Raw genomic sequence first — 25,956 nt, 5'->3', positions numbered from 1 at the left:
ATCAGCCTTTGATACACACACACACACACACACTACTTCTTAGTGGATAGTGTTGGTGTGAGAAACATAAAAAATACGCTGTATTTGAGAACTTGCATCGCTTTGCCTCACATCCACTAACAATGTGGAGGACCAGCGACTCAGTGTTCTGCTATGTTTAATAACTGTTTTTGTTGATGAAGTCTGGTGTTTTTGATGTTGGCTACAGTTTCCCTTGGAAAAGGCTGTCTGACAGAAAGGTAAAGTGATGGAAATATTGTAAATATAGCGTATGCTTAAACTGGTAAAGTGACTAAAAGCTAACTAATTGAGGCTATGTTAACTCTGCACCATTACATTTTATGTACATGATGTTAGGATTTTCTATCAGAGAGTAGATGAAGAATTAAACAATATAATTCAGTCTAAACAACAGGTCCAACCAAGTAGTTTGATTGGACAAGAAGCATTGTGTGAGTGCTGATAAAAGTATAACAGGGACTTTTAATTAAGCAATATCACACGAGAGGGAGTGATGTTGTCCTTGTGTATCATCATGGCTGTGATTTGTTCATAGGCACGAGACTGGAGATATTCACAGCCGTGATGATATACAGCACAACACACGACATCGAGTGTGATATTGCTTTCATACAACAGTTCTACAAGTGTCTTTTCTTTGTTAATAGTAACAAGCGACAACAGATTATGATTTGTTTGTTTATTTAATGATTTTTTTTGGCTCCGCCGCCACAAATAGTTCTGCAATTGCTGGACGCAACAGCTGTTGCCTAGCAACACATAAACATTTTCCTGAACAGTGCTCGCTAATCTGTGTTAGCTCAGTCTTCATTTTATGCACGGAGCAGCTGCTTAATATCATGAACATTTATCTTTATGTTTTCAGTGAAATCAGAGTCTGTTAACAGACACTTTGGCAGCCTGTGTGATTCAGATGAGTTAGTTTGATCAGATTGATTGTGAGTCCGCTCGCTGCCGTGATCTCCATTACCTAGAGTACTGTATCAGACAGCGTTTGTGTGTGTGTCAGTGTCTCAGGCTGTGTTTAGTGTCAGACGAGTGTGTCCCTGTCTCACTGCACATCGATGTAACGGCGGTTTACTGAAACCTGTCCGTCACAGCTGCCCCCTCCTAGGCTTTCTCATAACTTTTAGTAACCCCAATGCTACGTAAACAGCGCCAACTAGCTGTTTGAACCTGTGCTTACACCATACTATAAACATATCCCACTTTAAAAACATATCCCACTTTAACACTAATTAACGGATTTCGAATGGTTGTGACGCAGATTAATACATTGCAGAGTTAAAAGTTAACAGTCCCAGTGATGTTGTACTGCTATTTCAGCTAGCATGGAATGCCTCTCGACCAATCAAATTGCTTGGTCGGAACTAACTGTTGTATAATTAAGCAACATCACACCAGAGGGAGTGATGTTGTGCTCGTATATCATCAGGGCTGTGATTCGGTCGTAGGCACAAGGCCGCAGGCTAATTGCTGAAGATATAAGATACAATATATTAGATATAATATATTGTTATAATAGATATAAGATAAGCAACAACAGATTATGATTTGTTTGTTTATTTAATGATTTTTTTGGCTCTGCCAACACAAATAGTTCCGCAACCACTGGAGACAGCTGTTGCCTAGCAACACAAACATTTTGTGTTGCTTGCTAATCGGTATTAGCTCAGTCTGCATTTTATGCACAAAGCAGCTGATTAGTATCATGAACATTTATCTCTGTGTTTTCAATGGAATCAGAGTCTGGTAACAGACACTGTGAGATTCAGATGAGTTAGTCTGATCAGACAGTTCGTCACTGCAGTGTGTCCGCTCACTGCCGTGATCTCCGTCACCTCAAGTCCCATATCAGCCAGCATGTGTGTATGTATGTGTGTCTCAGGCTGTTGACAGTATCAGATGGGTGTGTCCCTGTCTCACTGCACATCCTTGTAACATCTGTAACAGCTGGTTTACCCCCAGTGAGCAGCAGTTTACCAAAACCCGCCCATCAAAGCTGCTCCCTCCTGGGATTCCTTATAACTTTTAGTAACTTCAGTGCATGTACAGTCAGCTTAAACCACGCTTAAAAATCCCCATCCTTTGTTGCTTGCCCCCAACTCCTCCCTCTCCTCTTTTCTTCTCTCCTCCCTCAACCTGACCAACTGACAGCTACGTGAACAGCGCCAACTAGCTATTTCAACCTATGCTTACACCATACTATAAACATATCCCACTTTCACTCTAACACTAATTAACAGCTTTTGAATGGTTGTGACGCAGAGTGATACATGCAGAGTTAAAAGTTAACAGTCCCAGTGATGTTGTACTCCTATATCAGCACTCATGGTATGCCTCTCGACCAGTCAAATTGCATGATTGGAACTAACTGTTGTATCATCCTGCATGTATCACTCCACCTCACAGGAGTTCTGAACCGTTAATTATCTTACATCAGGGACTGTCATCACAAACTTTGCACCACAAAGATGAGCAGAAAAAGTTATCAGACAGAGGACAAAAGGGAAGAAAAGAAGCCTGGATACTTCACTGCAAACATCCAGGTATGCTAGGTTTCACTGTTTGCTGTCTGTTAACTCATCAGCATCACACAATGCCACCAAACCGACTATCAACAGACTTTTGTTTCACAAACATACAGATAAATGAACAGGACACAAAGTGGCTGGCCCGCAGTAACGTGTAGGTGTCGATCCACGTAGCAAGCAGTGTGCAAGAACGTTTATGTGTTGTTTGGCAACAGCCCAGTCCAGTTGCCTGCAGCCTCATGCCCACGACTGAATCACAGATGTCCTGATATTCAGAAAGCAGCACTCTCTCTCATGTGATATTGCATAATTGATTTGTATTTTATACAGTAAATTGACACAAACATACTGTGACAGGATGTTTACTTCCAGTTTGTCAAAGTTCAACTGAACAGTTTGTGTTCGTGCAACCAGTCATTACCAGAGTACATTCTAACACACAATATGGATGTGCATATATCAGCCTTGACAGTTAGGGAGCCAGAAAGAGAAGTAGCATGGCTGTGTCACATGATCCAAGCCTGAGGAATGGCACAATGACACAATGTAAGGAATGTACTATGACTGTGGTGCTGTTCTGTATTGATGATTACTCAAGGTTAACATGCAGCTAACTATCTGCACAGGGGGGACAGAAATCTCTCATGGTGCTGTCTGAAAACACATCTAGGGCCACGTGAAGGAGGACTCAGCAAGCCAAGCAAGCAGTAATAGTGAAGTGCTGGAAAAAAACAGAGAGGCAGAAAGGGAACCCACTTGTTCTCATTTCAAGTCGTCACATGTTGCTGCTTTGCAGCGGACTTCTGCGCCTACCCATTACGTTTTCGATATTCGTCTGGGGTTGATTTTCTGGGATGGCACTACCATGATGTCAACATAAGCAGATGGTGGGATGACACTGCTTGTTGTTATGTGTAGACAACACAAGAGCATAGCAGCTAATGCTAGGACGTCAACAAAGGCACATGCTGGCACCGATGGTTAGGATAAGGGGAAGGAGGCACATGGTAAAGTGTAGAAAAAAACATCACAAACAGACGTGAAGTGAACAACAGACTCCTGAAAAAAAATCTGGAGTTTTGGGGGTTGAAATTGCATTGGAGAGAAAGGGAACCAAAGAAGCTGACTTGTAACAAACAGATTGTTTTTCAAGTTGGAAGCTTTGTCTTTTCCCTGCCCTCTCCTATCCTTCTCCCTTTGCCTACAATTTCCTCTCCTTGCCTCCCCTCATCTCCTTCCTCATCTGTTCCTCCTTTCTATGTCCCCTCTCTGTGTCTCTATGCAAACAAACACTTGAAAATGCAGTAAACGGACTGCATTTGTAAAGCGCTTCTCCAGTCTTCTGATTACTCGAAGTTTTTTTATACTACATGTGACATTAACCCATTCACACACACATTCACACATTGGTGTCTGAGGCTACTGTACAAGGTGCCACCTGGTACTCAGTAACAATTCACCCATAATCACACAGCATCAGAAGCAATTTCGGGTCCAGTATCTTGGACGGGTATGTCAACATGTTGAGTGGAGGAGCCTGGGATTGAACAACCAACCCTCTGATTGGTGGATGACCCACTCTACCTCTAAGCCACAGCTGCCCCATAAGCAGGTTTTTTTCTAATATAAGGGGCGTTGGAGGGGAATGCAGATGCAGTACAACCATCAAGGTACAAGAACCAGCTCTTCGTTTGACCCCCCAGGGATGCTGACCAATGACTCATTTAGAGATTTACAATGGCCTGCAGACAACAACGATCAAATAAGAAGACCTCTTCTTTCAGCCGTGGCCACCAAACCAGACCACTGACCCAAACCACCTGTGATCCCTCAACATCTCAAGAGCCACAGATTCAAAGTCCAACTCACCCCAGTGTGAACTTTATGTAACACTTAGATAAATATCCCCCAACACTGGCCATAACTCTTATGTCGCCTCTAAGAGCCAGTGATCCACTCAAACTTGCTGACATCAACTTTGATCTCACTGCAAACTCAGATCTATGGTTTGAATTCCATTTTAGGGACATTCATACAGTGTATTAGAATGTTTGTGTGTGTTTCTGTAACCATATGTTTTCTTCTGTTATACTGTAATTTCTCTGCCCTGAAGATAGGAAGTGATAACATCCAGCCATTCAGCAGCATTTTATGTGCACGTGAAGAGTGGCTTTTTGCGTCTTACACCATAAGCACAGTCACAGTGCTATTTCATGAATTTGGAACGAGAACAGGCTGATATGTCAGTTCCTTTGTATCCTCCTCTTTCCTCTCTCTAAATGCGGATGTTTTTGCAGGCCTTTGAATACAGCACTGGTGGAACTCTTCATGAGTTTTTTTCCTCAGCAGCAGTTTGTGGAGTTTGCATTGTGGGGTGGATAATTGATTTGTTGATCGAATCAGAGGCTAATTAAGACTTGTGATATTGGACTTGATCAAATTCATACTGAAATTGAACTGAAACTGAACTCAGCCCTTTGGGGTGTGCTTTGTGAATGGGCAACAATGAACTTTGACTTGATTAATCAGCAAAAGGCTTATTGTTTTCTCTGACCTCTTGACACATCCGCAGCTAACACACAGGTTATCTCTAGCTTGACTGGCCATGTGCGGGAGTACACACCTCTGGTTTGCTCCATCAACTCCATTTCACTGTATTCTGTTATAAACTTGTTATCACTTAGAGAAGATTGAGATCAGCTGACTGGCAGGGACAGGGCAGGCTCCTGGAAATACATACTGGAGGAGGCAACATGATCCTCAGTGATAAATCAGCAGGGACATGTTTATTTATTTGGTGCCAGTGTTCACGCTGCTCGTAGCACCTGAGGTGGCTAAATGTCATCCTGTTCATGTTCACTGCTGCCTGCTTCCTCACAGGGGATACACGAGTTCATGTGCAGTTACAAGGTAGTGGCGTTCACACTGACTACATCAACGCTATCTGTGGCATTTTTAGCATCTCTTTGTCAAGGTAAATGTAATGCATGAAGCTGTGGTGAAGAGATGGCAGCCTGTGTCTTGCAGCCCCCCCCACCCCCCTTTATATGCACTTTCACACAAAAGCAGCTGACAGCGGCATGATTTTGCTCCAGTGTGTGGTTATACACCCGCGATCTAAAGAGGCATGACAGGTGTGACTTTACACAGACACACACACACACACACACACACACAGAAACATCTGTCTCTAGTGTGACACACTTAACCTCTCTGTTATATGACAGCTGATCTCGTTCTCTGCTCGGAGGGTAAGGAGCTCCCGAACCTCAATGTTTTAACAGTGGACATTTATGGCCGCAATTCTTCTTTGAATTAGCCGCTATGCTAAAGGCTGCTTTATAAATCTCCTGTGGTGGGTCGCATGCATAAACACACTCTAAAAACATCACACACATACTTCCCACGGTCACGTCGTTCCAGTGTTACGTTTTCCACAGACCTCTGCGCTGTTACTATTTCCATTCCCGGCTTAGAGGCGAGACCAGTCTGCCTCTCCTTTCTGGATCGGATGTTATGTACAGAATGGCGAAAGTATAACAGCATGATATTCCCACCTTGAACAGGCAGTAATGACCTGTGCAGCCCCATCTTGCCCCTCTCTTTCAAGTCAAGCCATTTCAGTGTCCGTGTGAGGAGCGCCATATCACAATGTTAAAACCTGCACCCCAGGTAAGGGCCTTCTAAATTCTCCTCACTGGCTCTGATGTATGTGACAAAGAAAACTTTGGACCGAAAGATTTTTTTTTTAAGTATTTGATGTATTTTATGTCAATATCAGCGCTGGAAATGCATTAGAACATAATCACAAAAAAGTGTTTAAGTCATCATGATAAAAAAAATTTAAAAAAAGGCCAAAACTGGATGCAACTACACTCCCTACCTCTGGCCAATATCAAAACTGTCATCTGTATCTGAGGTCCTGGGGAAAAAAAAGTTCTGTTACAACCCAGCCAACGTTTATATTTGGGGCCCATGTGGGTAGTAAATCGGCTAAAAAAATGGGCCCCATATAGGAGTGTCCACAGGTTCCAAAATGGTCTCATTGTTTACCCATGGGCCCGAGATAACATGCACATTTTGGCACCAAAGTACCCAGCTTACCCTTGCGTAACCCATGTGGGGCCCACCTCAGTAAATACACCCATGCGGGCAATAAGCATAGGGCCATTTTGGAACCTGTAAGCATATAGGGCCCATTTTCCAGCCAATTTACGACCAACATGGGCCCCACATACAGACGTTGGTTGGGAAAATAGATCCCAGCATTTTGGATTAATTCTCCTCAGGTTTCAGTTCTGAGTTTACTTTGAATGGTCTTATCAGATATTGAAGCAAGTCCATAAAATGTTTTCACAATTGACTCATAAACCCCAAAATCACAGCTTGAAGCTATATGATATTTAAGTGTTGTCATGGTAAACTTAAAGTCGTACCTGGTGTTAAATGCACAATAACGTACATATAAGTAAATATCTTTGAATTTATTTTATGCTGTTTGATGTGTGCATTTAAAAGCTGCAGTACGCTTCACCAGTGACCATGAGTGTACGTGCGGGCCAGTACAGCCTGGCCTGCTCCTCAGCACTCCCTGGAGCCAGAATGGCCAGAATGGCCAGACTGTGATGGAAATGTGATGTTGAGACACCGCTGATGAAATAATAATAGGACTTTGTTTTGAGATTTGAATTGGCTTATATATTTGAAAGGTGCTCATGGCGTAGCACACACATAAATAACACTGCTGGCTTGAATAGAGTGGATCTTTAAATAGCATGTGATATAAGTGAAATTGCACGTTCATTTCTACAATCTGGATTCTATTCATCATCTCACCATCTGTGTTGCCAGTTTCCCCTCTTTGCAATACACGCCTACACATGGGTCAGACTTTCCGTACAGGTGCAAACATTCGGGCAGACTACATACATGGGACACATGGGACACAGGCATTTTGGCTGTCAGTGAGTGACGGTGTCTTTTCCTGCAGAGACTCTCTTTATTTGCTATGTTTGAAACGTTTATGGGTGTGTACCCCCACAAGGTTGTGGTGAGGTTTGGACTTTACAGCTTTTCTCAGTTGCTTTGGTACATTTCTCAGATCAGACCTGAATTTCTCAAAACTTCTTGTTAAAACTTCACATCATTGTGTCACTTGTGCACATCAAAATAGCAGTTTCTCATTTCTTTGAACAAGTTGCAAATGCTTTGGTACATTCATGCAAATGATTATGTACAATTCTCTGCTGTTTCCTACATTTTCAATTGCTCATGTCATGTTGATCAAAATGTATTATAATGGGTTGAATAGTCTCACCCCCCACAACATTTAGGCATTAGTTCATCGCATAAGTCTTTACATGCAAAATGGTTGAACAAGTTGTCATAATATGTCAAGCATATTTGTACACATTTCCATTAGACTTTTTTTTCTAAATCTGTCCTGAATTGGTAAATTGCTCCCAGGTGAATCTTGACTTTCTCTAACGAAGGGGAATGTGTGAGGCATTAGATCAACCAATGATCAACCGGTTTTCTGAATTAGCTCAAAGGTGCATCTCATGAACCATCAACTGGCAAATATATATATATATAGCCGGAGCACAACACAATGTTACAATGTCTGACAATGGAAGGACAAAGAATTGGACAGGGTCAAGAGCCAGAGAGAAGAGGAAGAAGAAGAGGAGTGAAGCTGTGTGGCGGAGGAGTTGGGAGGCAAAACAGGGGAAGAGGCAGAAGAGGCCGAGGACATATGCACGTTGCTGATGAGATAAGAGCCATACTTGTAGACCATGTTCTCAATTTATGGGCTTACAGTGGCTGAGGCTGGTCGAAGGGTGCAGCCAAATGTTGGAAGAGCAACTGTGCCCTCAATCATTCAGACTTTTTGTCGACAGAACATGTAATCTAACAATAGGCACTGTACTGTAATACTGTATACTTTCTGTAATTCCTACAGCACTGCATGTCCAGTTTTCCCTAAGGAAATTGTCCTATGTTTACATTTCTACTTTTGTTTTTTTGTTTTTTTTCTTTCTGCTATGCAGTGCTGTCTTTTCTTATCTGTATCACAATGACATGGTCTGTCAACAAATTACAGTATAAACAGTAAAAGCATAAATGTAAATCTTGTCCAGTCTCTTGCAATCAATCTCCCACATACACTGAGGTGTAACTTACAATTTACGATAATTGTCATCAAAACTTTAGCCATAGTTAACATCAGAACATCCCTCCAGAGTACAGTATTATATTGACAACATGACTAAGCAAATCTTATCCGAACCTAATGACACAAGGACTTGTCATTCTGATGGCACTGACATGTTCATAGACACAGATATTTACTTTTGAGAGATGCGCTAAGGATTTTGAGCAAGAGACTGTCTTTTGCAGGTAATCCATGGTGTTTTGCTATTTGTATGAATTGTTTTGAGAAATGCACTTACAGTTTAGCAAATGTCGAGGATGATTCAAGAAATGTACCAAAGCGACTGAAAAAAACTGTAAAAAAGGTGAGAAATAAGGTACCAGACTAGAAGAAGCAGACATTCAAGACTCAAAAGGCCAAAAAAAAAACCAAATATGGCATGCAATATTCCAAAATATAAACAACAATCCTGCATAATATAGCTTTGTCTTAATCAGATATTAAGTATATGGATTTAGTTTAAGAAGGGATCACCTGTTGCTTGAGGGTAAAGATACCATAAGTACATGCGGACAGGGTGAATGGACATGTCCTTGACAGTCCTCATTGTATATAGTACTGTAGCCAAGAAGGAGCAGGGGGATCACATGAACTCCAGTCATGTCACTGCACATCTGTTGTAAATACCATATTGTATTCAGATAGGCACTTATATTTTTACGCATTCATGCTCAGCCCTCCACACACCCACACACATAGCAACTAAAATCAGCCCTCCACCCACACACAGCCCAGGCACATGAGTCATTTCACACAGGGAACACATGCTCATCTGCATGCATTTCAGCCTGTAGTCAGAAAGTACTGCTTAAGTACAACTGTTGGGAATTATGTAATCTGTACTGCTATAAAATACATAATCAAATACAATTACCACGACATTTTGGTCACAGGGAATCCAAAACAGGTTCAGAAACACACAACCAACGTTGTCTTTATCCAATCCCAGTTCACATATTGAAACTCTGGCTGTTTTAAAACTGAGTTTTCTTCATGCTCATTTTCTGCAAAGAGTAAAATCTGCCATAATTACTGTGTATACTATGCTATTTGTATGTAAACGCCTAAAGAAAGCGTCACATCTTCAAAGTAAAACCAAAATCTACATGAATCTCCAGAGGAAACATTTGCTGCTTCAATAACTTTTCTCCATCTCAAAGAAATAAATAAGCAGACAGATAGACAGATGGATAGATAAATAGATAGATAGATAGACAGATAGATAAATAGATAATCTTCTTACTTGGAAATAGCTGTGCTCATAGGCTTCTCTGAGGTTTCAAAGCTCTGAGAACAGATAATAAAAACAGAGTTGAGGCAGTTTAAGTTTTCGTTTGTATCTTACTTACTGTTATCTCAAGCTGATTATTTCATACAAATAAAGATGCAGACAGAGAGGAAAAAATAATGGTGAATGGTCAAAATTTCGATGTAATACTGAGCTAAATGTCTCAGAGAAAAAGGCTGGACAAAGACTTTTTTAAATTAATTTTACTACTCGCCTTTTTCCATTAGAAGATAGTACCAGCTTAGTGTAGCTGGTCGTCATAGCGACGCCATGGGACACTCCCACTTTGGGGAGGCCCATTTTCTGGTGTGCACCATGATTTCAACACGTAACATTCATAAAGTGTGCGGCAGCGCGCGGTCAATAATGTGAAAAAGTTTTTACTAATACCATGGATGTATTATACCCGCCGGTAACATTTCCTCTCTCTCTCTGTCGGATGATAAGGAGTTCAGGTGACTGCGTAAATGTAGGAAGTTGAGTGCAGCACTGCTTCACGCACAGATGGCCGCAGAGTCTCACCAGCAAGGTGAGGAACGTTTGCACCTCCCCTAGCGACCACAGTTCCGTTTACCATTTTGGGAAATAAAAAAAATTATACAAAACTGCAGCCGCTACAATAGCTTAGCTGTTTGTGCTGTTCAGGGTGTTCCGTGCGTGTCGTGCATTGATGATGCAAAAAAAGGCAAGTAGAGTAGAGTAGAGCTGGTACTATGTAGTGGAAAAGCACCATATGTTATATAGCAGGACTTTCCTATCACACCAATTACAAGCCAGTCCAACAAGACTGTTGTCAGTGGTAATGACAGCATGAGTCATTTATTCAAATGTCCAGTGGAGGAATGCACAGGCAAATACTGTACATTTTACTCCACTTTATTTGCTACAGTCACAGACTGCATTTTTTTTTTTTTAAAACCCCTCCTGTCCAGTGAAAATCATGATTCTCCAGATATGTTGATCATGAATGTTGGTGATAAACTGTATAACATTTCTACAAATTATGTTTGTAAGAAATTGCTTTCATGAATGCATTGTGGTGACACCATAGTTCCTGCCTGGAATATGTTCAAACAATACAACTTTGAGTTAATGATAAACTATATTTATGTATCATGCTGGAATCGCAGAGAGGTGGTCAGTGTGGACAGTGGACATCACCAGTGCAGAACTTTAACATCAGAGTGGTGGCTTTGTGTCCTGACTCCTGTCTGTTGTCCAGTTCAGGCAACAAAAGCAGTTTGATAATGTTTGGAAAAGATTGTGATTTTGGTTAAATGTTGACACAATAATAAATAAGTAATGCAGTAATGACTACGAGTAGATAGTATATTGCTAGATTGCCTTTTTTAGAGGAAAATAAATGAAATACCTTATCACAGAACATTTTGCTGATATGTTCATTTTTGTTACTTGTCAGTACATTAATTAGCAACATTGTTCATTATGTTCATAGAAAACGTATTTTACTCCACGTTACACTCTCCTCAAAAACAGATTTGTTGTGTCAGATGAGTTGTATGCAATCATATTTTCTAGGAGACAGGGCTGAACTGAAGAATGAAGTGTTTCTTTATGAATTGTGAAAATTCTTTAGGGCTCTCTTTCTGACTTTTTAAACATACATGATTCTCACTAGACAGCCATGCTACAAACGTACAGATATCTTATAGAATGTGATGCATTACTGTAGATTAAACTACCCAGCAGAATATGAAGGTGTTAAATGAGCACAGCCTTAAACATTTATAGCAAGAAAATGCAATGTACACATTAATGCAAAAAAAAAATGAATCTAAAAAAAAAAACCATATATGATATTGAAACACCAACATTTTACTAATGACTGCCTCTACTTTTCATACTTTATGTTCATTTTGCTGATAATACTTGCACACGAAAACAGATAAGCCTGTTTCAAGCTGCAAACCTCACTGTAGATGGCAGAGGTCTGTGCTGCCATCATATACATCCCGACATGTGGACAAAGAATTCTTTTCATTAATTTCTATCTTGCTTATACTATACTACACTGCATTCATGGTGGTGCTGCTTTGTTTTATCTAATCTGTGAGCTTTCAGAAAACATGCACAAATATGGATGAAATGAGGTAGACAACAGACACAAGGCTCCATACATCTCTGTCTGACTTTCCATATGTAACATTGAGCATAAATGAGCCCATACATTCTTAACATGTCTCATTTATCCAGTCAGATACTCAGTACTTCCAATTAAAAAAAAAACAAAAAAAAAACTTCAAATTTCAAACTTCAGTAATGCAGTCTGGCTTTAAGGAGAGCAGGATAGATCCACAGAGAGGCATGTGGAGGCATGGAGAAAGCACGTTGAGAAAGCAAAAGTTTTCTTCACATATTAAAGGTTACATAGAATGACTAATTGACATATGGTCAGATGGTCATTTTGTAACTTTTACTTGTAGTGGAGTATTTACACTGTGTGGTATGGCTACTTGCCTGTATTGTATTTATGCTTTTACCTAAGTCAGGAATCTTAAATACTCTTCCCCATTAAGAAATGAAGTATTTTTTATTATGATTCTGAAAATGTATTACCATACCCTGTGTCTATGTTTAACTTTAACAAACCTGCAGTGTACGTTATGACTCTTGGTCAGTCACAGAGGTGGATGTAGTGGTGTTGTTGAGGTAGAATGGTCAGCTGTGGATAAGTTAAAAAGTGAGTCTTTGGCATAGGAAACTTCCTCACCTCAAAGAAGTACTTTTTGGACCTCATCCTAACCAGACATGGCAGAGATGGCACATCAGCAACTAGTCAAATATGTAGGTTGTTGCAACCATCAAATGTAAAGGCTAACTCTGGACTGTTGTAATGTACAAGCTGCATGCTAGCTGTAAGCTTGTTGTTAGCTTATTGGAATGTGTATGCTTGTGTTCAGACCAGCCTCTAACTGGACAATAAGATTTCGGATTTCTCTCTATTGGAGACACAAGGAGTTACATAATATTCATCTTTGGATCTCAGTAAAGGAGCAAGCAAGCATGCAGTGGCATATGCTGAGGAATTTTGGACATTACAAAGTGTCTGCTGCAAGCATATCATAGAGAGTTGTCCTTTGGTTCTCGGGTAGTTTGACTGTAAAATGATGTAATTTCTAAGTAAGAAAACTAAATAAGCAGAAAAAACAGAAATGTATGAATTGCTTTTGCCCGTAAGGAAGGAAAGTAAGAGAGAGGCTGAAGGTAATGCTGCTGGTCAACCTGTCCATCTGTTGACACCCTGAAGGCTTGATCCCTGCCTGCTAAAAATAGAACCGCTGCCTGGATCACAGCTGGAGCAGCATGACACTGTGTGCATCTGACAGTCTGCATGTGTGTTTGCAGCAGGTGACACATTGATCCTTAAAAAAAGTGGTGGGAAGAAAACCCTCAACACTTGTCAGTCACACTGGGTAAACATATGGTCAGACATGTTGCCAGATGTGACCTGCAGTCAAACACATAAGACACACATTTAGACATAAACCAGTGAGCCAACTGAAAAGAGCTAAAGAAAAGCTGCTGTCTAGTTAATGTTATGCTAGAAAACCTGAGAAGCTGCACCTAGACTGATGCAATGGCCGGATCGAGCAGGGACACCAGGAAGAAAAGAGATAGGGCTAAATGCTACAGGCACATGCTAATGGAGGACAAAGCCAAGGGAGTCAACACCAGACTGTGGAGGCCATTACAGCTACAGTAATTACAGTGCTCTGGTTTGCCAAAGGTACAGTCACAGTACAACACAAGCTGTTTGGGCAGTTTCCAACGCTTCTTGGGTCATAGACCCAAACTTCTCAACTGTTCCCATGAAAAGCTACCTCTCATTACAGTTCATCTAATGCTAGCTCACCTAGCACCACTGAGCTCGCTCATGTTACACCTCAGCTGAAAACGCCATTCATGTTTACATCTCGCACTGTCACGAGCACGAGCCTCCTGTCCATTCGTAGATGCACTCTTTCTTCTGCGTAGTGATACAGCTGCTAAATATAGTTTGCAAGAAAAAAAAAGTTCCCATGAAACTGTTCACAAGAAGGTCTGTGGATTATCTTCAGTAACTAGCTTTGAGCACCTCAAGCTGAGTGCCATCTTGCTCCATTATATTGGAGAAAAGGCAAGTATCTCTACGGCTGAAATAATTCAGTAGTTCATTAGAAAACAATATAAACTGATCTAGCACTACAGGTAAGAAAAAAAAAATGCATTTTTTAATTTTGGTGTGAACTATTTAACTAGTCACATTCAGAGGCATAGCTTTGAGATCAGTATTCTTGAAACAAATTTGTACAATATGTGTGACCATGTGTAAAGGAAAAAGTGTTTATTGCTTATCTGTTGCCAAATTTAAAAATCCTGCTATAACAGCCTTCTACTGGCTACATCCCACTGTCTCCCCTGATCTCTGTCCAAGACCTCTTTTCATATTTCTTTATCTTGACATAATGAATTGAACAAATTAGGGCACGTGCTTGAGGACAATCTGTCCTTTTTATGCATGGCTTAGTAACAGTGACTTCATACTGTGACTGTCTCAGGACCATCAGAATGTCATGCCATCTGGATGAGCTAAACCTACAGTGAGCTGTCTTTGGTTCAGAGTGCCTCTGTCATTGCGACTTGCTGCTATTTTGAATTTTGGTTTGTCTGGCTTATATATACATATATATATATACATATATAGGTTACTCCTTGTGTCTCCAATAGAGCTATATTTTAGATAAATAAAAGGGTCAAAATATTGTCTGCTCATATTTTCAAGCGCTCCCCAAAGTCACTTTATTTTACTTCAACACAGAGGGGCTGTAATAGCGCTCCAGAAATAGATAGATACAGTTGTTAGCACCTCTCTCTCTACCTCACTTCAGTTAGCAGGTGTTAGTTAGGATGCCCACCCCTGTAGTTTTGAAAAGGCAGACATTGGGTTTTCCAGATGTCTTGTATTGTTTCCATTTAAATCCAAATGTCATCGCTCACCAACCATGACAAAAAGAAAAAAACAAAAACGTACTCCAGAGTTGTAATAAACAGCTCTTAACCTGACTGTTGTCAACATATGTTATTTCTGTAAAAATCACTTTACCCACAGTGGAACCCAGAGTTGGGAAAATGACACTTCTTCATTCAAAGATTTCCTGATTCACTGTAGTCAAGTAAAATCTTTTTGTGCAGACAGAGTTGGAGTAAAATCCCTTCAGGTCTATCTCTCAGAGCTCTGTCCATGATCCATGCTAGACTCCAGTCACAATGACATGACCCCAATACCTCGCTGTCTGTCTGGCCATTCAGCCAACATCCTCCTCACTCCTAATCCCTGCTCTTCCGTCCTTCTTAATCTGATTTCTGATGGATTAACAGACACAGAGGCCTTAACTAGCCTACAGCATGGTCTGCTAAACACCAGTATCAGGGTGATACTGGCATTTAATTAACTCTCAGGTGATTTCCATATAGTGTTATCAACTTTAAATGGACATCTAGTTTTATTGTGCCATCCTGGGGATATTGCCACATTTGCTTTATTATTTCCAAGCCAAAAAACTACGAGTATCTTCAGTCATTGCAGAGTCATCAATAACTTCGCCTGATGAGCCACAATCAAATTTTTCAAACACAAGCTCAACATACTTTTTGTATTTGCTCAAGAATTTAATTTTTTTTTTAAATATTCAGTTTTTTAGTGTGCGAAATTAAATGATTAATGTCTTTCTCATATGACATGTTTTTGGCCCCTCAGGGGCAGCAGAACAAGCTGAAAAACAACATTGACATATTTTTCTGATATGGCTTTTATTTGTGATTATATTAGTAATGTATCAACAAACAGTTGTCTGTTTACATATCCAGACACATGACATCATCGTTATATTTGGAGTTGTTTTTGTTGCCATCGTCCAAACTTTCAATATTTACTCTCCTGTCAGGCCTTGTTTGGTCCTGAACAACTCCTGATAAAATGATCTGGCTCTTCAGCTACTGGTGCCAGAAATAGTTCCAGCACTGAACTCCAAAACCATTAACTGTAAACCATAAACAATTACATGCAAGATGTTCATTCATGAGCTTTGGAGGTATTGGTAGGGGAACTTTTGGACAGAACCAAGCTGATTTCTGTCTCTATGATAAGCTCGGCCATCTCTGGATTTAACAGACATGAGATTGATATCTGCCTCAACATTGCACTCATAGAGAGAAAGCAATTAAGCATATTTCCAAACATGTAGCTTTTCCTTTATCTAGAAGGAAATCCTGGAATATGCTACTAAATATGTGAAGCAAAATGAATCATTTTCTGTATGAAACAATAAGTAAGTAGTACTTCAATTTATGCTGAATGTTCTTCATATGAAGACAGATATGTGAAAGTGAGCTCTCTATATACTTCCCTCCCAGTTTTTGCACGTGTGGAGATGTGGAAATGACTGGAATGAGTGGGAAGGAAAGAACACAGGGTGACTGGGTTTCTGCAGGCAGCCCAGAACAACAGCAGTTATGTGTAGTGAGTGTGTTGCTTTGCACATTACTTACACCCAAATACATGCAGATCAGTATGCTGAGAGCTCGTCAGTTTGACAGATTTTAGTGTTCTAACTGTGATTTCTGCAGAGCATGGAAATGATGAGATGTCATGCAGTGACGGCTGTTTGCTTGTGTGTGTGTTCATGTGTGAGTAAAAGTCTTGTTAGTTAAAGCCAGACCCCCGCTGGGAGGCTGCAAGAAGTCTACAGCTTAAAAGAATTAAGAGATTATAGAGTCAAAAGACCCTCATGGCTCATTTTAGCTTCTGTGACAACAAGTTACCTCAGGATAACGGACTGATGGTACGAGAGGAGATGACAACACAGTGGTAATCTCTTTCATCTAACAGGAGTATCTACCCCCTGAAAGCCCTCAGCTTCAAATATACAGTATCTTCTACATTAGTGTGGCAGAGGCAAACGCTAACAGTAACAGTCACATACGGATGTCTACTCACCAGGAGTGTGTGGTGTGAGTGTGTCCTCGAGCAGGTGGAAGCGCAGAACGTGAAGAAGGCAGAGCTCTCTCTCGCAGCGTATTCACATTACTGAGCCCGAGGTTGTGTTGGGAGATTGTGTAGGCTGAGAGAGATTCACACTGACTGGGAAGACTCTCCCCACTCTCTCTCTCTCTCTCTCTCTCTCTCGCTCTCTCTGTCTTCTTCTCTCTTGCTCTCTCTCTCTCTCGCTCTCTGTCTTTATCTGCTCTCTGTGATTCTGTCACACAGCCTAACCATGTGCCTGAAATGCCTCTGCCAAACAATTGCCTCACAAATGTGCAAGCACACACAAACACACACACACACACACACACACACACACACACACACACACATGCAACTGCACATTGGTGTGAAGGTCTCTTTCCCCGGTCCCACCTGCTCTGTCCTGCTAAGCCCTCTGACCCAGTACCAGGGGCCTCATGAGACATGAGCTCAAAAAATATATCTCATAATGAATTATAATATTACCTGTTTACACTGCTGCCATGAACAGCTTTGGGCCTGGGGAGACACAGAGGTTTGGCATGCATAGCATGATGATCAGTGCAGTGTAGTAGTAGTGTAGTGGTAACGTCTAATGTGAGATGTTTAAATAACCATCCTTAGTTAACACATTTGCTGCTTTGCAGTAGACTTCTGCGTCTACATATTGCATTGCTCTAGGTATCCTTCTGCATCTGCTGTTGACATTTCGGGATGCTGCTACTGTGATGTCAACACAAGCACATGGTGAGATTACGCTGAACATGGTTATGTTTAGGCAACAAAGCAAATGGCAACCAACGGTGGGACGTCAACAAACGCACATGCTGAAACAGATGGTTAGGATAAGGCAACAAAGGCTCATAGTAAGGTTAAGAAAAACATCAAATTAACACCAGAGGCAAACAATGGACTCCTACATGAAAGTCTAGGGTTGTTGGACCCATCCACCCTATAGGGACCTTTACATCGTTATCGGCAGTGTACCAACCATCTGTGTATCATGTGGACAATGCAGGTGCCATCCACTCAACCGGTGGCATATAAGAACTCCACAAATGTTTCTGTCTAGCAGGATTCTCAGCTGACGCCATCCAGCGGTGTCTCATGCAGACAGGATAGGTCGGGTTTGGCACCAGGAAACCAAGAGCTTGTAACAGACCTCTCTGCTGTGTGCAATAGAATGTTTGTATGTTTGTAATTGACAAGACTGATCTTCATTTGCTGCTGCTTTGCACGTCGGCATGCAAATGGGATGCAACTTCATACATTCAGCCAAGTTCTTTTCTTTAGTACAATACTGAGATACTTCAATGTTTTCTGCACTTCAGTGTTTCTATTTTATGCGTTGTTGCCACTAGTCCGGTCAGACCATCCTGATGATGTTAGCCTAAACATTGTGTTTGTTTCTCTGTATCAGGCTGTACTCGCTGCTGCCCCAAACACTTTCAGTGAGCAGGAATACTTGCCTTGACTGACAAAGTCCTTTGGCCAATCCTGACCTTAGCACTAGCCTCTACTTCATAAATATGTTGTTTGGGTAAATTGCATCTAAAAAACACAATTCATTTATATTCACTATTTGGATTTGTCTATTTGGATGTGTTCCTCATTTTCCTCAAGGTTTTTACGATAAACTGGCATGGTTGGCATATTTCTCCGTTTCTCATTTAGCAGCCAGCTGCCTCTGGACAGTTGAATAGCAGCTGTCAGTGTTCTTGTTTTCTGTCCGAAGCTTTGTGAACACTGTTCTGCAAGACAGCTTTGCAGCCTCTCGTATCTTCTGCTCCATTAGGCAATAAGTGACCAAACAACAGTGAACATGGATTTGAACCAGGAAACATCTTCTTTCTCGTCAAGACAGCCAACTGATAGATTAGGCTTTTGCCAAGCTGCCAAAAAGTATTTTCTTCTGAAAAACTCTGCAAGTGCATTCTCTTGTTTTATTGTTGTTGTGACTTAATTTCTGCAATAACTTCACTTATTTACTCTAACGTCAGAGGTAACATTTGTTGCCGTGAGAGCTGCCGTTACCATTCTGTAAGCCTGCATTTTACATCATCAACTACGACACAGTCCCTGATTGGTTGTTTATGTTGTAAACCATGGTGTGGGTCCCTGAATGGGCCAGAATGGATTGTAATTTCTGGAGAGCGTTTGGGCGGTAGAGAGTCCAGACTGACACACAGAGAGAAACAGAACATTGAGCTCATGTCATCAGGATGGTCTCACCAGGCTGCCTTATAGCTTTGCTCCACCACATCTCAGAAGCTAATATTGTAATTTTGACTCCATTTAGCTGACACCTTTTTGTTACAAGTTACTTTACAGATATACCTGAAGATTAACTGGATAAAAAAAACAGACAAAAAATGATAACGTACTATTACTGATTTAACTACCCAGTAATACAGTCATTAAAATGAGCTCCACCCTTACCAGCTGCAACATTAATGTTCTGCATTATAATCCAATAATAAAAAGTATTCTGACAATTATCCACAATAAGTACACTTTGTACTTTAAGTATAATTTGATGCTAATACCTTTTTACTTCTACCTCAGTATGCAGGGATTAATAATTATGAAAACAATTAAGTATTGTTTTTGGATGTTAGCATTTCATAATTTTAACACAAATAGACTAAAAAGGTATTGGTACATAACCATGCTTTCTTATTTAAGTACTACAAAGGTACAGTTTGGTTTGCAGCACACAGCAAATTTCTATTTGTGTGTGTCTGTGTGTGTTTATGTGAGTGTGTGTGTGTGTCTGTGTGTGTGTGTGTGTGTGTGTGTGTGTATTCAGCTGTCCATGCCTGTGTGTGTGTGTCCAGCTGTCCATGTCCATGATGGACATGCACAGACATCAGTGCTGACATACAATTAGTGTAGCACTCCTCCATATTTAGCTTCTAAGAATGCGAGCAGTGAAGTGTGGATGAGCAGATCTGTCTGTCTGCCTGTCGCTCTCTTTGTGACTCAACTCCAGTGCAGCTCAAACTGCTGCTCCTTTAACAATGTAAGAAACACTCAGTGTGAGCTATCAGGCTGTCACACAGCCATACATGTTATGCAGCAGCCATGAGTCTATGTAATAAGATGTCTTTGTTAGAAAATGGTGGTGGTGTATTTTTGAGTTCCTTTAGAAATCCATCTCTACCTAAAAGCTTTAATTGGAGAGCCTGCTGTTGTCATAGCAACATTACCCACTCCAAATCTGAACACTGTTGGTAGACAGACAGAGAGGAGCAATGCCTACCAGAGATCTGCTCCTCAGGCAGTATTTCTTCCAAACAGCAAATAGCTGTATATATCTAGTACAGTTTACTGTCAGTGCTGTTTAGAAAGATTACATCTCCGGATTCTAGTTTGTCTTTTTTTGGGGTTTATGGCGTGGGGTTGATACAATCAACTGAGGTGAATATAAAAGATACTGGAGACCCTTATTGGCATATTAGAAAGTGGACCAGGGGTTTGAGATTAAAAAGCCAGATATCCCAAAGATTTGATGACTAAGGACATAGTCACACTGACTGTTAGTGAAACTTTAGTGATTTTAACCAGATCTGTGTCACGCGGTGTGGGCAGTGTGCACAGATGAATGCTGTTTGTCACTGATGGTGTAAACTACAAACTAACAAAAATAACTCAACACCCAACATAAAACACCATGTTCTGTACAGACACATTATAAAATCTGACAGAAAATGACATTTGTGTTTCAGAACATAAATCAACAAACTTAACCACAAACTACTCTGTCCAGGCATGATGGCAATGTTGGCATCTCTACAATAAGTTGGCATCTGTCTGGGGGGAGATTGGCATTAACTAAATGTTTCTGTACATATTGTGTGGGATGCTAGCAAGCTAGCTTGTTTTACAAAGAGGAGATGGTTGTATGATATGGTGAAGAAGCTACAACAATGATATCTATAAGTTACCCACAAAAGTACTGTTGTGAATATGAATAATAATAATAATAATAAGGAAGTTCTCACCCATCTTTTTAGTGGTTAAGTCTCTGAGTGCACAGCTGATAGGTTTGTGGTTTGTTAACATGACATGCCAGAGTTCAATATTAACAGATCTAGTATGGAGGTGACCATATGACACGATGCAGCATGATATTCTGACGCTTGTATCTAGTAAGGACACAGTGTAAAATGACATAAAACAGGTGTGAAAGTGTGAGGGCATCTTGTAGATAGCAGGAGAGTGGCAAGGCAGAAGGTTGGGGAAGTGAGAGTGTGGCTGAAGAGAAGGCCTGAGCACAGAGGACGACTTGTGTCAGGTCTCTTTCATGAAGAGTATTCAGCGGTGAGGGGTCAGGTACCAGCAGACTGACTTAACTCAACCAAAGTCAACATAAACAGAATTTCAGAGCAGAATCTTCTGATCCCAGCATTACAGGAATTGACCAACCTTCTCAAACAGTAAGAATGGCATTTGTGGAGTGCCTTTCTAGTCTTCTGACCACTAAAGGCACCTCTGACATTCACCTATTCACAAACACATTCAAACACTCACACACCAGTAGGCACAGCTTTCAAATTAAATGTGGGGTTCAGTATCTGGCTAATGAAAACAAAACATGTGGAATGGAGGATCAAAAGATCCAACCTGTTCTTATTCTGAACTTTGGTCGGTTCTATTGTTACTTTGACAGTGCTTTTGGCATAAGAGGGTGACGCCAAACAGTATTGTTTTTGCCATAGGACTTCAGTTGAAAATGAGCCATTTGGATAACACTGCCACATTTATGCTGATGCTGTGAGATAAACAAGAAATAAAATAATAAGAAAATAAAACCAGTGGTTTATAATACTATCTCACCACAGGGTTTGTTCAGTAGAGCTTTTTAAGGGTGTCAGGATCTTCCTTAAGAGAGGTTATCTGAGTAATTGTTTCCACTTATCTAGGTCTTCTCATCTATGTTAGCCTAAACAAGGGGACTGAAAGCTTCCAGGTTTGGAGATGCTTTAAATGATCTTGTGAACATGATCAATACAATCCAATCTAAAGATACCATCAGAGCACCAATGATGCAAAGAGCAAAGTACCTCTACCTTACCCATTCATCCATAGCAGTCATTTTCATCATTTCATCCCTATCCTCATTTTCATTATCAACACACCAGTACTACTCTAGTGCTGTTAGGCTGGCACTTCCGTTTCCATGGCAACCACTCAAGTGAAGTAGAGTGTCTTAGCTGCTCCAGTCTAAAGATAGAGCCCTTATAAACACACCAGTTGGGCAGCCCAAAATCAGTGATCGTTACAAGCAAAGACAGAGAAAGAGTGGCACTGAAAAACTGGCACACACTGGAGGACAAAAAGATGCTTTTTACCACTCTTATATGATCATCCCCATGGGCTGTGTGGATTATGAGAGGGTGATTTTCTAGGGCAGATTTCACACCCAACTGTCCAAATTATGATTTATCGTACATACTTATCCGTGATCTACCTCTTATTATAACCTCATCTGCTGCAATACATACATGTTGCCAATATCAAAATGGCTGCTGTGTTTTGCTTACTTTATGCAGGCTACTGTCAACTGACTGTGGATATCCTGTGCAACTGTCAGACTCTCATTCTCTGCAACATCCATCTTGAGATGACATTTAACATTTTTACTTTGCGACTGTCAAAAACAGACAAGGCACATAAGCCTTTTTGATCAGCCGAATAGGTGGCCGCAATCCATTCAGATAGCCTCAGCAGGATGCCCTAGAGGCACACTCATTACATTGTTACGGCAGTGTTTTAACCTTACACCGTACTGTAGTGTATCTTGCTGACACGAATGAAGTGTTTTTGATGTTGGGAAAATATGCCAAAATCACTTTAAAAACGGCAGTATTTGACCACTTAAGGCTGGCTTTTCCACACCCTTCTGCATGTTGCTGCAAGTCAAATTTCTACTACACTAGGGTGACCATATTTTGATTACCAAAAACCAGGACACTCGGCCCGGCAATAAGATACTCAAATGATACTCGAGGTTTACTTAAAGATGCCTTATAATTTCAGTACATTTAAAGTATGGCCCCTCTGTATGGATAGAGAATTGTTATATTACCAAATATTATCTATGACCAAAGACACAAATTCAGATAGGCTTCTCAGGGGTTACTCAACATGTTTTATTATGAGTTTCAAAAATAACAAATGAAATAATGATAGAAATAGTGTCTCTTCTGTATTAGAAAAATAAATAAATAAATAAATGATAAATAACTAAAAAATACCTCTGTTATATTAGCAATCCAAAAATAGCTCTCTCAAACTCATATACCTCTTATATATCTTTTTTTTCTTCTTCATCCTCATTTTCCTCTTCATCCTGTTTTTCTTCTTCATCCTCCTTATTTGCCCTTCTATATTTTGCTGTAGAGCTGATCTTTCCCATCAGTTTTTTGTTGCTTAACAAATAAGCATGAAAGTCTTTGCAAGAAGTGTCTCTGAAGTTGTATTGCTCAAATAGAATCCCTTTCAATGACTCAACAGAGAGCTGGTTCCTCTCCTTTGTCCACTGGCTCTGCATCAGTGACAAAACCCTCTCAGCATTGCATTGTGAGAGGGAAGTGCAAAGACAAACTGTGCCATCTTCAGTAGTTCTGTGTAGCATGCAATGCTTTTGACCTTCTCAAAGAATTTGGTCCACTTCTGGTGCACCTGCAGGCCAATGAACTCCTCATCACTGTTGCACCTTTCAATGGATTTCTTCAGATTGACGACCTGGTCAAAACACTTGACATCATCAACTGGCACCCCCCTCTCTTTTAGGTACTTGATGCAGGCCTCCACATCATTCTAATCTGGTGGCTCACTCATATCCATCCACATAAATGTTGAGAACTCTTCCATGGGAGTCATCCACTTCTTCAGATACTCCCGACATGCACTGTGCAGGCCTTGCACATCAGCACAGAACTTGTCACAGTCCTCGCCAATTCCATCTCTGCCATTTTCTGCCAGTAGTCCCTTAACTGTAAGGGACATGAAATTGTTGCTCTTACGTTCAAGAACAATGTTGTGGATACTGTTCAATATTTTCTTCACCTCCATGATGGAGTTGTTCTCCTTTTCCATTTGCTGAATGTGGGTGTGGAGCACAGACATGAGTGAGTGCATGTGCCACAGGTAGATCTCACTGAAGTCATTCTCAAAAAATGTCTTGATCACTATGGGTGGCTTTTGCTGAGACAGAAAGAATGCCTTTAAAGCTGGAGACATCTGTATCATCCTCTTATTGCTTGGGAACAATGACAGCCACCTTGTCTTGCTGTGAGAAAGCATCCTCCTGTATTCAATGTCAACAAAATCACAGTACACCTTCCGGTTCTCAGTGTACACAGTGGAAAAAGGAAGTACTGGTCGATTTTAAACATGATATTCTTAAGGTCAACATCTATTCTGTCTGCCCCATGATGAACAAAATTATTCAATATGTGTGCTGGGCAGCCCACACCAATCAGAGTCTGCAGCAACCTTTTCAAATTTGCAAACATATTGTTTCCCCCTTCATCACGTCGGATTCCACCACAATTTGTGTTGCAATTGTCTCCAGTAAATGCAATGCATTTTTCAGACAAACTGTTCTTTGCCAGTGTTTCAGTGAGATAATTTTCTCAGTGGTTTCTGCTGTCCCATTAGGTGTGTCTCTCACCTCAATTAATTTTGTTTGCACACTGCCCTTCTTCCTATCAAAGTACTGGATTGTGATCAGGAACATTTTCACTGCTCCGTGGTTACTTGCGTCTGCACAAATACCACAGCACTGGATTTCTTTCAGTGATTCATGTGCGACTTCAACAGAGTGGGGCGCTAAAACACCATTCACAAAGGCTTCGGTCTTAGTGCGGGCACTATCAAACTTTTTTGCGGTGTCAGAATCTGGGAATGCCTTTATTAGCAATGCACCAGTGCAATCCATGGATCTGTAGCTGTTGTGGTGTTTCACAGTATGAAATGCCAACCCACCCTCCGCTGCATTTACAGTGTCCTCTTTTTTTCAGTCCAACAAAGAACTCAACTTTGTTGAACTACTCTCACCTCGCACAGCCTTTTTATGTTTTTCGGTGTCTGTGTGAGCTTTAAGATCACTGGCACCCCCATTGGACACCGAAACATATGTGCCAGGTCTGCACACCGTGCACGCAGCGTCCCACTTTTGTTGCCATATAATTATAATGTTAGTTGTTTTTCTTTTTTTAGTGACCAAATGAATGCAGAACAAAACAAAAATGTGGTTTGTAGCTTATATTTGGCTAGAGGAGAGGGACAAGAAACTGACTGAGTGTGTGAGTAAGACCGACTGAGACAGAGAGAACTGTGTGAAGGATTTTGAGGAGTGAAACTAAAAAAGAGTGAATATTTAAACAAATCGTAACCTCTCTGCTGTAACCGTACAAAATCATTGATTGCGCTTGGTCGTAAGCTGCACATGCGTGATTCATTTGCAGGGTCTCACTTGCAGCTTTAACTCACAGTGGTCACAGAGTCTGCTGCAGGTCAGGACTGAGGGGCTGCTGGTCAGACTGGCTGCATGAGTGCTGTGTGACTGGTGAGGAGGAGACAGCAGCCACCCTCGCCGTACTCGCCTCTCGTGAGCTTGGTTGTAATGTGAACCACCGAGCGGGATGTGATAGATGCTTTTGGCTGAAGCTTTGTCAACACAAGTTGTTAGATTTGCTTTGTTATCACAATCATTCCACAAATAACCATAAAAAAGTTGCTAGATTTGTCGCTGGTTGCTTTTGACAAATTAAAGTCGGGTTTGGAATGTCACTTAATATAGCGACAAAGTCGCCAAGTTGGCAACACTGCTGCTCGCTCTCTGTGAGTGTAAAGAAAGCATGGA

The 25,956-nt window shown here is 40.9% G+C and overlaps 1 protein-coding gene across 1 annotated transcript in view; it reads right to left on the bottom strand.

The window, feature by feature from the left end:
* Positions 1 to 17,206, bottom strand: part of LOC121960373 (palmdelphin-like) — a 57,384-nt gene extending 40,178 nt beyond the window's left edge. Inside the window, exon 1 of the mRNA XM_042510031.1 lies at positions 17,055 to 17,206. The gene's annotated coding sequence lies outside the window, so the exon portion shown is untranslated. The remainder of the gene's footprint in view (positions 1 to 17,054) is intronic.
* Positions 17,207 to 25,956: the final 8,750 nt, after the last annotated feature.

This window comes from Plectropomus leopardus, chromosome 21, assembly GCF_008729295.1.
Source record: "Plectropomus leopardus isolate mb chromosome 21, YSFRI_Pleo_2.0, whole genome shotgun sequence".
In the NCBI taxonomy this organism is placed as follows: domain Eukaryota; kingdom Metazoa; phylum Chordata; class Actinopteri; order Perciformes; family Serranidae; genus Plectropomus; species Plectropomus leopardus.
This window is presented reverse-complemented; position numbering and strand designations above follow the sequence as displayed.